Source organism: Thermobia domestica, chromosome 16 (genome assembly GCF_964235325.1).
Source record: "Thermobia domestica chromosome 16, izTheDome1.hap1.1, whole genome shotgun sequence".
In the NCBI taxonomy this organism is placed as follows: Eukaryota; Metazoa; Arthropoda; class Insecta; order Zygentoma; family Lepismatidae; genus Thermobia; species Thermobia domestica.
The window spans coordinates 139630342-139644624 of NC_137469.1; the positions used below are offsets into that span (position 1 = coordinate 139630342).

The 14283-nt window shown below is 38.2% G+C and overlaps 1 long non-coding RNA gene across 1 annotated transcript in view; it reads right to left on the reverse strand.

Moving 5' to 3' along the window:
- LOC145672814 (uncharacterized) overlaps nucleotides 1-14283 on the reverse strand; it is a 105055-nt gene that overhangs the window by 86562 nt on the left and 4210 nt on the right. The window lies entirely within an intron of this gene.

Genomic DNA, 14283 nt, shown 5'->3' on the forward strand with positions numbered 1-14283 from the left:
AGTCGATTTCACATATTGTTGTTAGTTTCATTGTTCGAGGCCGCCATTGTTAAATAAACAATCGTTGGATTTCTCCATTGTTAGATAAACAATCAACTTTATCTGCCATACTTTCTATCACAAACTAACCAAGCTTGGCACACTCATTTACGATTGAGATATCAATGGAATGGTACGTGTCGATTTCACCTATTGTTGTTACTTTCATTGTTAGAGGCCGCCATTGTTAAATGAACAATCAACTTTATCTGCCATACTTCCTACCAGAAACTGGCCAAACCTTGAACACACATTTAAGATTAAAATATCTAGGGAAAGATATGTGTCGTTTTCTCATATTGTTGTTAGTTTCATTGTTGAAGATCACCATTGTTAAATAAACATTCGTTGGATTTCTCTATTGTTAAATAAACGATTAACTTTATCTGTCATAATTTCTACCATAAACTAAGCAAACTTTTCACACTTATGAACGATTGAGATATCTATGGAATATTATGTGTCGATTTCACATATTGTTGTTCTTTCATTGTTGAAGGCCACCATTGTTAAATAAACAATCTTTGGATTTCTAAATTGTTACATAAACAATCAACTTTATCTTACACTCTTTCTACCAAAAACTAACCAAACTTGGCACACTCATTTACGATTGAGATATCAATGGAATGGTTTGTGCCGGTTTCACACATTGTTGTTAGTTTCATTGTTAGAGGCCACCGTTGTTAAGTAAAAAATCAACTTTATCTGCCGTACTTTCTACCAGAAAGTGAAGAAACTTTGCACACCCATTTAAGATTGAGATATCTAGGGAATGGTACGAGTGGATTCCACATAGTGTTGTTAGTTTCATTGTTGAAAGCCACCATTGTTAAATATACAATCAACTTTATCTGCCACACTTTCTACCACCAACTGACCAAACTTGGCATACCCATCGGATTACAACTGAGATATCTAGGGAATGGTACCTGCCGATTTCACATATTGTTGTTAGTTTCATTGTTCGAGGCCGCCATTGTTAAATAAACAATCGTTGGATTTCTCCATTGTTACATAAACAATCAACTTTATCTGCCATACTTTCTATCACAAACTAACCAAGCTTGGCACACTCATTTACGATTGAGATATCAATGGAATGGTACGTGTCGATTTCACCTATTGTTGTTACTTTCATTGTTAGAGGCCGCCATTGTTAAATGAACAATCAAGTTTATCTGCCATACTTCCTACCAGAAACTGGCCAAACCTTGCACACACATTTAAGATTAAAATATCTAGGGAAAGATATGTGTCGTTTTCTCATATTGTTGTTAGTTTCATTGTTGAAGATCACCATTGTTAAATAAACATTCGTTGGATTTCTCTATTGTTAAATAAACGATTAACTTTATCTGTCATAATTTCTACCACAAACTAAGCAAACTTTTCACACTTATGAACGATTGAGATATCTATGGAATGGTATGTGTCGATTTCACATATTGTTGTTCTTTCATTGTTGAAGGCCACCATTGTTAAATAAACAATCTTTGGATTTCTTCAACTTTATCTTACACTCTTTCTACCAAAAAGTAATCAAATTTGGCGCACTCATTTACCATTGAGATATCTATGAAACGGTAAGTGTCGATTTCACTTATTTTTGTTAGTTTCATTGTTAGAGGCCACCATTGTTAAATAAAAAATCAACTTTATGTGCCACACTTTTTAACAGAAACTGACCAAACTTTGCACACCCATTTAAGATTGAAATATCTAGGGAATGGTATGTGTCGATTTCACATATTGTTGTTAGTTTCATTGTTGAAGGCCACCATTGTTAAAGAAACAATCAAGTTTTTCTGCCACACTTTCTACAACAACCTAAACAAAATTTGCAGACTCATTTAAGATTAAGATATCTATGGAACGATATGGGTCGATTTCACATATTGCTGATAGTTTCATTGTTAGAGGCCACCATTTTTAAATAAACAATCAACTTTAACGGCCATACGTTCTACCACAAATTGAGCAAACTTTGCACACCCATTTAAAGTTGAAATATCTAGGAAATGCTATGTGTCGATTTCACATATTGCTGTTAGTTTCATTATTGAAGGCCACCATTGTTATATAAACAATGGTTGGATTTCTCCATTATTAAATATACAGTCAACTTTATCTGTAATATTTTCTACCACAAACTAACCAAACTTGGCACACTCATTTACGATTGAGATATCTATGGAATGGTGCGTGTTGATTTCACTTATTGTTGTTACTTTCATTGTTAGAGGCCACCATTGTTAAATGAATAATCAACTTTATCTGCCATACTTTCTACCACAAACTGGCCAAACTTGGCACACCCATTTAAAGTTGAAATATCTAGGCAATGGTACGTGTGGATTCCACATATTGTTGTTAGTTTCATTGTTGAAGACCACCATTGTTAAATACACAATGGTTGGATTTCTCCATTATTAAATATACAGTCAACTTTATCTGTCATATTTTCTGCCACAAACTAACCAAACTTGGCACACTCATTTACGATTAAGATATCAATGGAATGGTTCGTGCCGATTTCACACATTGTTGTTAGTTTCATTGTTAGAGGCCACCGTTGTTAAGTAAAAAATCAACTTTATCTGCCGTACTTTCTACCAGAAAGTGAAGAAACTTTGCACACCCATTTAAGATTGAGATATCTAGGGAATGGTACGTGTGGATTCCACATAGTGTTGTTAGTTTCATTGTTGAAGGCCACCATTGTTAAATATACAATCAACTTTATCTGCCACACTTTCTACCACCAACTGACCAAACTTGGCATACCCATCGGATTACAACTGAGATATCTAGGGAATGGTACCTGCCGATTTCACAAATTGTTGTTAGTTGCATTGTTATAGACTACCATTGTTAAATAAACAATCAACTTTGTCATACGTTCTACCAGCAACTGACGAAATTTTGCACACAAATTTAAGTTTTAAATATCTAGGGAATGCTACGTGTCGATTTCATGTATTGTTGTTAGTTTCGTTGCTGAAGACCACCATTGTTAAATACACAATCGATGGATTTCTAAAATTGTTAAATAAACAAACAACTTTACCTGCCATACTTTCTACCACAAACTAACCAAACTTGGCACACTCATTTGTGATTAAGATGTCTATGGAATGGTACGTGTCGATTTCACATATTGTTGTTAGTTTTCTTGTTAGAGGAAACTATTATTAAATAAACAATCATCTTTATCAGCCATACTTTTTAGCAGAAACTGGCAAAACTTTGCATACCCATTTAAGATTGAAATATCTATGGAATGGTATGTGTCGATTTCACATATTGTTTTTGTTTCATTGTTGAAGATCATCATTGTTAAATAAACAATCATTGGATTTCTTCTTTGTTAAATAAACAATCAACTTTATCTTACATACTTTCTACCACAAACTAACCAAACTTTGCACACCCATTTAAGATTGAAATATCTAGGAAATAGTACGTGTTGATTCCACATATTGTTGTTAGTTTCATTGTTGAAGGCCACCATCGTTAATCAAAGAATCAACTTTGCTATATTTTGTACCAGAAACTGACCAAACTTGGCACACCCATCGGATTACCACTGAGTTATCTATGAAATGGTACTTGTCGATTTCAGTTGTTGTTGTTAGTTTCATTGTTAGAGGCCACCATTGTTAAATAAACAATCAACTTTATCTGTCATACTTTCTACCAGAAACTAACGAAACTTTGCTTACCTATTTACGATTGAAATGTCTATGGAATGGTACATGCCGATTATCAAGGGGTAACAAGCCCTAGCCAAATTGTGTGTAATACGTCATTATGCTTGGGATCAAACGATAATTATTCGTGATCAAACGAGCTGGCCAAATTCCGATTGAATTTGTTTTCATGGTTGCTGTGGTGGAGGGGCTAACAAGTCATCGGTAAATGTTATTGTTCGGAAAATGGAATAGTGCAAAAAAATAAACAAATTTCATTCAGAACTTTGTTGTGCCTGCTTTGTAACCAGTGTGAATTAGTTGTGTGCCGCCAGATTTCTTTTCATTCTTTTTTTTTTTTTTTGTCTCAGGTGGAGCGGGATGGCCCCCTACAGCGTTCCTAGAATTACACTCTAAAAGCCCACAGTGTTCCTAGAGCTGCACTCTAAAATCCCCTCCCATATAACTGACCTTTGTTTCACAGCAGACACCTCACATTTGAACTCTGTTGAGATTCTGTGTAAGTTTGTCGATTGTACGCACAAATTGAGAGTATAAACATGTATTAGGGAATGAGAAGTTCTCGAAATAAATTTGCAAGCTGAATATTTTTTCGCGACATAAGTGAAGAGTAATTGTATATCCTTGAAGAGTACCCTGGAGAGTAAGAAAACTCTAAGCAAAATAATCATTGAATAAATAGCAATGTAATCACAGTAATGTACATATGGCATGTTGTATTTCTACCAGATTGTCAGAGCACTAATTCTCTCATTTTTTGATGTGAGCGGTCTCGCTATCGAATCTCCAGAAGAACATTTAAAAAAAAAAGTTGTATTTAGGTCTATTCCATTTTAAACAAACGAAATACGTTGCGTAAAAGAACTTTCCATGTTAAAATATTTGATGGGTAGAGTAGTTTGTGCGGGATTTGATTGTTATTGCATGTATCTATTGCATGCTGATTGGGTAGCTGGGAAGGCAGCCAAGATATTCATTCTGACGGTTGCAAGCCCGTGAAAATACAGAGCAACAGTTACTCCAAGGGAGTAGATAATAGATATAAAAAAAGAAAAACTACCGTGAGGGAGAGAGCCGAAAAGAGTTTATAGTATGAAATTTTGTCCGCAACTAGGGAAGTTCCGCTAGGAACGCAGGATCACCTGTATATGGCTCTCATTGTTGAGACACTAAAATTTTTCAATTAATCGTATACAGAAGATAAACATTAATAAACTATTTTTATTTATTTACTTATTCCTCGGGGGGTAGTCTATCTCAGAAGATTACGATTATCATAATTCTATGTTTCAGGGGTGCGCTTCCAATCCACCTCCCAGAGGCGGTTTTTGGGTGGGCGAACCGGACCTTGTCCTTAGATCCACACATTAATTAAAGTATATGTAACACACATGTACGTATGTTTGTGTGTGTGCGTATGATATGTGTATATGTATGTATGCTAAATGTAAAATATTTTTGAACCAATGTTTCCAATCCAAATAATAGAGCCCCACGGCTCCAACTCGCCAAAAACAAATTCCGCCTGTGTCATCTTCTACACATCGGCTATGCCCATAGTATATTCTATGATAACAATTGACTGAATGTGCTTTTCAAGTTTCTAGCTCATTTTCTTGGAAAGATAATGCGTAAGACTCTCTTAGTGTTGCAACGAGGCGAGACAGGACTCTTTGAAGCGAGACACGATACAATACGAACGTTTCGTAAAACGTCTTGTCTCGTGTCTCGAAAAATACAAACACAGTTTCTGAATTTGCTTAAAAATTTATTAACTCGGAATAAATTATTTGCCTTCGAAATGTATATCATCTTTTATTATTTCAAATGATCCAAATGATTCAACGTTTCAAACCCTACAAAGAACAGGGAATACCTAAAGCACTTTTTAAAAATGATTCTTACAAACAGCTTTCACTTCCATTTTTCAATCGATTCAAGTTTAATTATTTTGTGATACTACTCCAGATTCAAAAAGAATGTAAAGCGTTCATTGAGATCAGTGTTTCAGAAGATTTTATTCCGGGGGCTGGTGGAGATATCTACGTACAAAAATCCTTTAATAGAAGTACAAGTATGCGTAGAAGTGGCAATTTTATCAGTAACTAACTATTGTTTCATGGTCTTTCTCGTTCCGAACCAAGACAGAAACGTGTCAGCCTTTCTCGACACTGAGTTTCGAAAAAGATTCTGATTTGACAATAAATTTATCTTTTTTATCCTTTTATGCTGTTATTCGAAGATAAACCATTTTTTAAATGGGAAAGTTACATAGGCCTCCTTATTTGTTGAAGTGGCGCCAGAAGTTCTGAAAAAAGGATATCAGAATAAATGGGGAAATCTTGCCTTTCGTCTGTACTGACGGTATTGACAAATGTTCCTATCGAAGTAATTACGGGTTCAGTCGAAACTAAGCAGTCGTTGCTGGAGGATTGCAGTCGTGTTTTGTGTTGTGATCTGTTAACCAAACTAGGTTAAAAGTTATAATTTTAACCACTTGGTTTAACAGCTCTTTTGTGGGCCTCAGCCTTTCTGGTGTTGCCACGAGACGAGACAGAACCATTCGATACGAGACGAGACGGACACATCTTTTCTAGACGAGACGACACAGCCAGAAGTCTCGTATTGTCTCGTTTCGTCTCGTGGCAACACTAGACTCTCTAGATATATCAGTGCAAGGTATGACAACGTTCCTCACGGAGCACATGTTAGCTCTCAGCCTCTTTCTTTCACTGATGTTTGTTTATGTAGTAGATTAATATATAGAGAGTAACAAAAGGATGAGATATGCAGATTCTCCTGAAACCACATTAAAATTGTAGCAGTATTTGGAGCTTGTTATAAATGGATTTACCGGGGAACTAAAATAATTCTGGGAGCTGATCATACAGTATTGATATAAATAAACATGGAAACAAGTAAATACAAAGAACTGAAATCGTGAATTGTTTTCAAAATACAGAAATCTCGAAGGAATATCTGTTTAGGCGGCTTTAATTGTAAAGGAATTTTGAATAAATTTGCATCCCCTGAATTCCTATACATAAAAAATAGAAATCTTTCTTTTAGCGTACGAATGAGATGCTTTAGGAAATTAGGTTAAGATAATTAAAATGATACTGTCCTTTGCAAAATTTAAGAGGAATACCATGATCGAAAAAGCATGAGTCAAACTATAAAGGTCAGTGGTAGCTTTTGCCATTTCTTACGACCACTATACGCACCTTATTGCGAAAAATTTATTCGTATTATAAAACCGATATCATTCAATAAATGTCAAATTTAACAGATCTTGAGAGATGAAATGACAAAAATTGTCATTACCTCTGTCGCATAAGATATTCTAGCTTTGTGACTCATGTTATTATATGACTTTCACGATAAGTGACAAGGAGAATAATATTGTTGGAAGCTCAGTCGGCTTTTGGATGTGTGTTCCCACGCAGGGTGAGTGTAAAGAAGTATGGGGCTTATCCTCATTTCGTATACCTGTCTTCGGGTTTTGTGGGTGAGGGAAGGGGAGAGGAGGATGGGAAGGCGGGCTTGGAGCCTCTGCGACGCTTTCTTTGTTGTTGCTGCTATATGGCTTTCGAAGAGCAGTTTTCTGTCAAGTTGGACTGCTAGGTACTTTGCTTCGTCAGCTTGAGTTAGGAGTGAACCGGCTAACTGGAACTGGAGTTGCTGCAGGTTGCGGTTCCTGGTGAAGTCTACCACGACTAACTTCGTAGGATTGATTTTAATCTTCCACTTCTCTGTCCAACTGTCCAGTTGTTCAAGATGTCTTCGGAGATAGGCGGCGGCATATCTGATGTTTCCATGACTTGCAAAGATTACCGTGTCGTCTGCAAAGGTAGCCAGGGTTGTGGTTCGGGTAGTAGGTTGTCAGCTGTATACAGTGCGTAAAGGATTGGGGATATGCAGGAGGCTTAGGGAACCCCTGCTTGGATGGCACGTGGTGTGGTGGTGTGTCCTGCGTGGGCAACTCTGAACCGTCGGTCACTGAGATACGATTTGAGGAGCCGTATCTGGTATTGTGGGAATTGCTGCACGTGTAGTTTATGGATTAGTCCGTCGTGCCACACCTTGTCAAAGGCTTTCTCGACGTCCAGGAATACTCCCAAGGTGAGATGGACCACCAAGCACATCGCCTTGCAAGCATATCAGAAGTAACTGGTTACTACCTGAGAGAATTTACTTGGGTATTTATCGTTTAATATGAGCTAAGCTTTGCGAAATATATATTTGGCACTTATGCCAAGTAACGAATAATCTAAGTTTTCTGTAATCTGTTACAATAATATTGTTGTAAAACTGTGAATCGTCTGACAACAGTTACATAGTCAACAGTGCTGCCATCTTCTGTTCATAAGTGCCAAGACACAAGAATGACAGATAAAGAAAATAGATGGAAGCACAGGTGTCTGTGTAACTGGTGTCAGATGATTCACAGGTTTACAACAATATTATTGTGACCGATTACAGAAAACATAAACTGTTATTAGTTACTTCCCACGAAAGCGAAATATATTTCGCAAAGCTTTGCTCATACCAAATAATAGAAAACAATGCAAATACTCACAGCCAGTAACGAGGTATTTCTGATATGCTCTGAAGGCAATGTGCTTGGTGTTCGAACTCAGAATTCAGGATCGATCATCGATTCACAGGTCTGGGACCGATTGCCAACGCCCTCCGAGCTTCTATTTGTATTTTTGTTCATTTAGGGAGGATTGTTCTGCTACAGACAATCGACATCCCCTTGCAGTCTGTATTGCTGACTCAAGTTGGAGTCCGTGCCCATCATCACATAGTCGTCTCCTCATCTATTTTTGTGGAGGGCCAGTGCTTGCACTGACCGACATTTTCGCTAGTAAGTATTGCTGCCTCAAGTGAGAGCCACAGTGGGATTCCCCTAGCACCTATTTCATACGATTGCCTCGAAAAACTTTCATTTGAGTTACATACTCTGCTAGGTAAAATCTTCATCATGCCCCCCTTCCCGACGGGAGCGAAGGGTACAGCCACGAAACCAGATCACTCTGCTGGTACGGAGACCACTAAAGCAGATACCTCGAAACAGACTGAATCTCGATCACGCTCACGATCTTTAATTAGGCACTCCAAGGAATCAGACACTAAGAAACCAAGGCACTATAGCTCTGATGCAGAAGGTTCCAATGCCTCAGTGACTGCGAGAAACACCGAGATGGACTGAGCTAATGCGCCATCCTCTCCTACTTTGTCAGATAACCGAGAAACCATATACAATTTCATCTTAAAAAACTTCGATACTAAGTACCGGACTGCACGCGCCATCTTCATGCAAATCAATAAATATGACCCGCGCGCTGATGTCCACGAAATCATACCTACTAGGGATTTAATCATCTTGAAATCTCCTAATCCTAACTTCCATATTCATGTTAGAAACAAAGTTACCTTTCAAAATTTTAGGCCACAGGCTGTGTTGACACCTCTCAATCCGAACCAACAGAAAACACCTCCGCCACCTCGTCGTCCACCACTTCCACCAGTAGTTATCCGAGGCATTGAACTCGAACTCACTGACGATGAGATCTTTGATGAGCTGAAATACGAGGGTCTAGAAATCAAGAAATGTATTAAAATTCGTAACAACAATGACCCTACCTACCTTGTACATGTTCTGACCGACGAGCAGCAAATAATCGATCATCTTTTGGCTAACGGTGCCTGCGTATATCGCTCCGCTACAAGGTGGAGCTGTTCTTGCACGCCTCCACCTCTCCGAATATGATGCGAGAAATGTCAGACTTACAATGACCATTACACTAATAGCTGCACCAACAATGTCAAGTGCGGATATTGTAGCGGTAGTCATCTGACACGAAATTGACCACATTCAAGTGCACCTCTTGAATGCACCACGTGTCCTGAAAAGCATCCTACTTATAGTTATCGCCTGTCGTGGCGAGCCTGCTCCTACACCTGATAAGCCAGAATTAGTAGCTCCCATCAAAACTTCAGATGATCCCACTCCACCTGCAAACTCACTGACACACTCTGTTACAGTGGAAGATCTATTAAGATTCTTAACTCTGACCTTACAAAACATTCTACCATTTCAGCGCTCGCACGTTCTCAATCAAATTATTCACTCTGCCAAACTTCTCTATAACCTCCAGCTACAAGCCACATATAGTGGATCTAACGTCTATTTCCAAATACAACTTACTGAAACAATTGTATGCACATAAACTGTCGCCTCACTAGTACTACAATTCTTCTGGTCTTATCCGTTATGGCGTATAACCTGTTATTCCTTCACATAAGGTCTCTCCTTACGCATCAAGTACTGTTTCAAGAACTCCTTCTGGAGGAGAATATAGCCGCATTTGCACTCAATGAAACATTTTTTGGTTCTTATACTTCCTGCTTTATTCCCAACTGTATTCTCCACAGATACGATGGGCCCAGCGCCGCACGTCTGTAAGGTGCATTGGTTTACAATATCGCATCCCACAGCGCACTATTACCTTATCACACACAATGCAGTTGCCAGAATATAATGTTGTGCTATTATATCTCAAAGGTCATACAATAGCCTTCGTAACCATCTATGTCAGGCCGAGACACGATCTGCCTTACCATTTTTTCAATACCTTTCTGATATCTATCGTAAATTCATCATCATGGGAGACATCAATTTTCATAGTAGGCCTCAACATGAGAAACAGCGATTCTTGGATTTTATTAGTCTGCATACAATCGCCATCTTTCATGTTCTACCATAGTCAACTGCCCCTATAGCAACACCACACTAGATATTGTAATTTGTTCCACAACGATCAACACTCAGATAACTATTGAAGTTTTAGATTCATTGGGGAGCGATCATGTTCCAGTCAAGCTGTCATTAACTACTAATATTTCTCCGCACAATATCATATCCAAGAAGAAGATGTATCTCTATCATCAGGCCAACTGGTCAGCCTACCATGAGACCATTACACAGTCTCTCTCTGTTAATTTCGCCTTAACATCACAAGACGATCTTGACAGCGCCGTTAACAGCCTCACTCAATCTTTACAGGCAGCAGCACAGCAGCATATTCCAACTACATATATTACTTCGCATAAACCTAATTTTCCTCTACGATATCTACCTCTTCTAGTGCAGCTCGGCGTGCTTACAGAGAATACACATATATTCGTAACTTAGAAGCACTTCGCCTCCACAGACAGTATCTGCGCATCACTCATAATTATCTTGTTGCAAACAAACACCTTCTATGGACCAGTACTTGTAACAAATTCAACGAAAATACACATCCTATCAAATATTGGCGACAGTTCAGTCAGCTCATCGGAAAATTTCAACGGACGCCCTATCCACTAGTTGTTGATCAGCAAGCACTATCATCCGATCAAGACAAAGCCAACACATTTGCCGAACACTTTCAAACTATCTTCACTGCTCTACCTGGCTGGCATACTCCCTTACATCTAAACGCAGCTGTCGATAGACGATCAGAGCCCCCAATCACAATCATGCTCCGGAATTAGACCATCCAATTTCAGTACCGATTCAACCTGTAGACATCCAGACTCCTGAACAAACGAAATTCTGCTCCAGGATTTGACGCTCTTACCTATACTCTGATTAAAAACGCTCCTCCTGTTGTCTTCGCAATATTAAGTATCATACACTTTCATATTTCGTACTGGTTTTTTTTCCATAATCTGGAAGTACTCAAAAGTCTTACCTTTTTCCAAAGCCTAATAAGCCTCCCTCTGACGTGACATCTTAACGGCCGATACAATTAACATCCACACTAAGCAAAATCTTTTAACGCATATTAGTTCGTCGTCCCCATGACCATTTGCAGAATCACGAGTTACTTCCACTGCACCAAGCTGTGTTTCGCCCTAACTTTAGCATTCTAGATCCCTTGTTACGCCTCAGTACTTTTATATATAATCAATCAATAGAGGCAATCCATCTAGTCTGGTTACGTTCGATCTAGAAAAGGCGTTCGATAAAGTTTGGCACCAGGGTCTTATATACAAGTTATACTCATTTAACATCCCCGCTTCTACATCAGAGTTATCCATTCCTTTCTCACAGCCCAGCCCGACTTGCCTACATCTCCATCAATGATTTCCTGTCCTTTTTAGTCTTTTTGAATTCTGGCGTTCCACAGGGATATTCTCTTTCACCCCTCTTATATCTGCTGTACGTCTCCGATTTACTCACTACTCCTAACGTACAACTTTTCCAATTTACTGACGGTACAGCATTTCTGGTTGAAGGTCGGACCATTAATTCTATTCAATATCGCCTTTTGTCGATTGGTGAAACATTTGACAATTGACTATCAATGCTACGAAAACGCAAGCAATCGTTTTTTTACCATCTGGACGACGATGACGTGTCCATCGAAATCCCCAGTTGCTACGACTCCATGTTGACCCGAAGTCCGGTTACAATCCATAGAACTCTTAAATATCTTGGTGTTATGTTTGATTCCAAGCTCAGTTGGGTGTCATATCTTCTTACTGTCATCGAGAAAGCCAAAAACAGACTCAATTTACTAAAACGCCTAACAGGTACCACGTGGGGTCTAAATTCTAATCTCCTTCTCAATACTTACAAGGTTTTCATGCGCCCAGTTCTCACATGGTCACACAGCCTGGTTATCAGCTACCCCTAAGTATTATCTTAAGTTAGCAATTCTCGAACGTCATGCGTTTCGTTTAGCGTTTTACATTAGTCTCTTGCATTCGACACGCCTTCTTTATCAGCGCATCAATTTTCCTCCAGTATTATCTCATCTTGAGGCCCTCCCCTCAAAGTATATTCAGAAGCGTATTGAAGCTGCTCACCCCGTATTTCTTAGCATTCTCCGCAATGACAGCGACTTTCACACTCCCGCTGTATATTATCCCACACCTCTTCAGCATCTGATGACTCTATATCATGTCAACATCGGCCACGACAACAATGATCCAGACGTTTTTGACATTGATCATCCTGGTACAGTTTCACCTCTCATCTATCCATCTCATGCACAGTAAATCACCTACTAACAGAACTGCCTTTGTCTACATCAGTTCCTGCGTCGCCTCTACAACGATATATTCTTCGATATATTCTTATTATAATGGTATTGTCAATCTGTACCTATTTTGTCAATACATGATCAGAGGCGCAATAATCAAACATATATAACTAAACTAAACTTGGATAACAATCCTTAATCTATTCTCTTGGGTGTTACGAGTTGTGTTATGAGTACTTCATTTGGACTTTATATATGTGCAACATGTTATGATGTGATTAATTTATTTTATCTTTGTATTACTTGACCAGGATAGCTGTGCGGTTTTGGGAGGATGGCACTGCTGTTGTGTTTACATCAGTTTCTTGGCAAGCGCGGTGGGACAGGGGAGCGGAGAGTTTCACTTTGCAGTGTATCCAACGGTTTTTTAAAGTTGCAGTTTAGATTTTATGCATAGTCTAATCTCTTTACGCTTAATAGAAAACGCCGTAACTTATGTATGTATTGTAGTGGACCATCCCTGAAGTAATGCAGACATATTGTGAATAGTGATTTATGAATGGAAATTACCAATTTAAGAACAACATAGCACAGTTGACAATTCAGTGAGCTTCTACCGTGTATTAAGCAGATTGTATAAAAATTGATTACGTTTATTCGATTTCATTATAAAACAGTAGCAGCCTGTAAAACGCAGGAATGACAATGTCAGTGACTAAAAGATTAATTTTGGGTTGATTGCTTAGAGTTTGGCGCAATATCTTGTAACTGTAAGTTTAAATCAAGTTAAGGTTAAGGCTCATGATGCTGCTGTTTAAGTGTATGTTTATCGATTGACAAATAAATTATTTTTTCGAGTTTTAGCCAGGGAGGAATCTCGAAACGTTTCCTCTCGAGAACTGTGAAAGTCCTTTCCGCTGGTCTATTGGCCAGCGCATGTGCTTTTATTGTATGTGGTTCTGGGTTTGATTCCCATTGAGAGAACAAAATTTAATTTTTCAATCCTTCACTTTCATTAATCATCTGTCTCCTCTAGCATAAACAACATAATCATGGGACGTTAAAATAAAGAAATTTCATTTTTTTGTTCCAGAAATGTGAACCCTTTGGGGGAAAAGGAGGTGAAGAAATTTTTCCTTCATTTTTTAAAGAATTATGGGATTGGATAGCTTCCCTTTAGGGATTGATTTGTACAATTTGGTTCAGTGCACCCTTCTTTTAGGATCATTATAGAAAACCAGCCCTTTGGTAGAGTTCGAATAAAAGTATTGATAAAACATCAGCGTATGGGTAGTGTAAGAGTAGTGTATCATTGCTTCAGCACACAATAAATTTTATTTATGAGGAAAGAAATTACCTCTGGACTAACTCTGAATTTCTCTCAGGTTTTAGCTATCAGGTCACAAAGAATTAAATCTACTAACTGTTTTCACACACAATATAATTTTGAACCTTGGGAGCCTAGTGTTATATTTGTGTCTGTAGTATAT